General features: G+C 37.2%; 1 protein-coding gene across 1 annotated transcript in view; it reads right to left on the reverse strand.

The window, feature by feature from the left end:
* The window catches only part of LOC135089115 (ADP-ribosylation factor 6), a 33,929-nt gene extending 30,815 nt beyond the window's left edge, over window positions 1-3,114 (reverse strand). Inside the window, exon 1 of the mRNA XM_063984367.1 lies at window positions 2,974-3,114. The gene's annotated coding sequence lies outside the window, so the exon portion shown is untranslated. The remainder of the gene's footprint in view (window positions 1-2,973) is intronic.
* Between the last annotated feature and the right edge of the window lie 204 nt (window positions 3,115-3,318).

The raw sequence follows: 3,318 nt of genomic DNA on the forward strand, positions 1-3,318 counted from the left end.
GTTAATGATGTTCTAAATTTGAGTTAGTTGGTGTTGCCTGATTTAGAGGAAGACAAGTGGGCATGCATCACGTTCAGAAATGACTACCTGGCAAAGAAACCTGACTACTGATGAATTCTAAGCAGATCAGAGGGGTAGACTGATGAAGAGATTACAAACAACAATAAAAGTGTGTTTAATGATCTTACCCACTTCATATAATTAATGTACTTTCTTATTTTCCTTTTGCATTCTCATATTCAGTCATTTTATTGGGTGAAATTGTCTCCTTAAGCACTACCATCACCAAAACCATTACCATCAACTCACAACTATAATTAATAATGTCCCCACTGTAATCCACACTTTAAGATATATCACTGGTGACTATGGCTGGAGAAAAGAGGAACCATCAACAAGGATAAGGCTGAGCTAAGCATCAGACAGGAGTTGTGATGTTGCAAAGGCGCAAGTTTCAATCTACATATACAGTATAACAACATTACCATCTATGTATCTTCATTTTTATTTATTTACTTTATTTTTCTATGTAAGAGGTGATCAGAGGCAGAAGCAGTAGTATCATAGCAAGTACCCAATTACCAGTACTAAGGTTGTTTCACTGACCAAACCTTCCAGCATCTCAAGAAACAATTTTTTCTTTTTTTCACACTGCAGACCTGGCTTGTTACAAATTGTTTTTTATTCATTATTATTTATTTTATTTTTTTTTTCACATCAGCAGAGCATAGTCAGGTGGCAGATATTCAGTACCAAAGGTTAATTGTCACTGGCTGAAGCTTCTGGCATCTCATGAGTCAATTTTTTTTTAATGCTATAGAACCAAAACAGTCACTAATTGTTCTTTTCATGTATTATTATTATTATTTTTATTTATTTATTTTTTTTTCTTACACCAGCATTTTAGAGTCGGGCAGCAGATATTCACTACCAAAGGCCTATCGGCACTGTCTGAATCTTCCAGCATCTTATGAGGTAATTTTTCAAACAATGCAGAACTGAGCCTGTTGCAAATTCCTTTTTTTTTATTTATTTATTTATTTATTTATTTAATTATTTATTTATTTTTTTTTTACACCAACATATCGGAGTAAAGCAGACTTCCACTATCAACAGTTTATCTCCACTCGCCAAACTTTCCAGCATCTCATGACCTAATTTTTTCAAAACCTGCAGAACCAGACCTGTCACAAATTACTTTTATGCATCTTTTTTTTTTTTTTACACCAGCAGACCAAACAGCAGCACCAACAAATCAAGCAGCAAATTTCCACTACCAAACCCTTCAACATTCCACAAACCAATTTTGTTAACACTGCTGATCTGGATCACCCATAAATTCTTTTTATGCATTACTATTTTTCCTGAAATCTTCCCCTTCTTAATATCCCTGTACCTTGGCATGTTCTTTAACCCTTTGACAGCCACTGGGTACACCTTTCCCTAATTACCAATCACTCTGAGTCACCTTTACTTGTTCTACAGCCACATCCAATCTTTAAACTGGGTAGAAATTGCAAAATGTATTCTTTTTCATATCCAACTTTACTGCAGATGCTTGTAAAGACTTCACACATTGCTTCTGGTGCTGCTGACTGTTTCATGTTGCAATGGAAGGGTTAAGACTATGGAATAATGAGCAAAAATAGTGATAATATTGATACACCATTAGTGTTTTCATCTGGCAGCTAGGTTAGGTTAGGGTCAGATTCATTCAGTTCATTAATTTCACTGCTGATCCTTTCACTGAGTAGGTCATGACTTGAAAACATCATATTTTGCCAAGAAATAAAGTCAGTGTCTAGAAATGAATAGACTAAGGTTATTTCCACAATCTCCCGAAAAACTGGTATGAAAAATTTGTACCAAGTTCCATCATACTAAAAGACACAAGCAACCAAACCTAGGAAAAAAAATGGATGTAAAATTATTGAAATAGGAGTAATGGATAAAAATATGGAAAAAATGGATAAATAAGAGAAATGGAGGGATGAGAGTAAACAGTGACCATTAACAACAAGACCTAACAACCAGACTACACTGAGACCACCACAACCTGAACTGAACATCAAACCCACACAGACAATTGAAGACCAACGAAAAACTAATACTACAAAATGACAAAATAACACAAAAAAACAAGACCAGAGCAGGAAATGTACACAACCACCACTGAATAACCCTTGACCCACCAGAACCTGACTTGTACACCAAACCACATAGAGAACTAGACATTTAAGGGACACTGAAGATAAAAAGGACGAATAATAACGAGAAATTAACTCAGGGAACGAAAGTAACATAACCACCATTACACTTCCACCGTAATTCACTGATACCACCGAAATTTGACTTATACACCAAACCCACACAGTACTAGGCACTTAGACTGACATATCATATTAAATAACGAATGATAACGAAAAATAACACTAGAGAAGACAGTCCACATTACCATCACTACATAACCACCACCGCTCATATAAAAACTTCCTTAAACCACCAAAATCCCGACTTATACATCAAACCCACATAGAGAATTGGATACCTAAGACAAACTAATGCAATAAAATGACGAATAATAATGAAAAATAACACCAGGGTAGGCAGACCACATGGCCATCACCACATCACCACCGCGAGTCACTGATATAAGGATCAAATAACACAAACACGGGTCTCGTATCTGTAAAATCTGGAATATGGGTTTTGACATTTCACATCCTGCCACCTGAGAGATCGAGAACAAGTACTACCACATTTAGGCCTATGCCACAAAAATATGCAGGCCTATAACACCCGCATGAGCACATAAACTAAACCAGAGCACATAAACCCACCTAGAAAAAATATATATTCATAGTAACTACAAGAGGAGGCACCCACACCCCCCCTCTCCACCCACCGCCATTTTTACTCAAACCCATGTCTTATTTAAGGTTCTGTTATATTTAAACAGGCTTTAGGACTTACCTTAGCATGTAGCAGTCCGGAAAAAACGGGCCAAGATACGATCAGAGTGTCATTCCGCCCCCTCTGTGCCTCCGCCTGTACTTCTTCCCCGCGTGAACCATAAACAAAGTAGTGCCAGCAGCCGCCACCCCAACAATTACCCTTATCCCCCTCTAAAACATCTGATATTCACTATACAGTCTTATTTTAATCTCTTTTATCGTTTATATTACCTGGAGTTTTGATTGTATACGTGGTTTTTGTGTTTTGGGGTTATGTGTATTCCTCCGCCGCACCGGTCATGTCAGGTGACGAACGCGATGCACAGCTGTCAACCTCAACCTTCATTTCCTCTTTTATGGCCCT

This window comes from Scylla paramamosain, chromosome 32 (assembly GCF_035594125.1).
Source record: "Scylla paramamosain isolate STU-SP2022 chromosome 32, ASM3559412v1, whole genome shotgun sequence".
In the NCBI taxonomy this organism is placed as follows: Eukaryota; Metazoa; Arthropoda; class Malacostraca; order Decapoda; family Portunidae; genus Scylla; species Scylla paramamosain.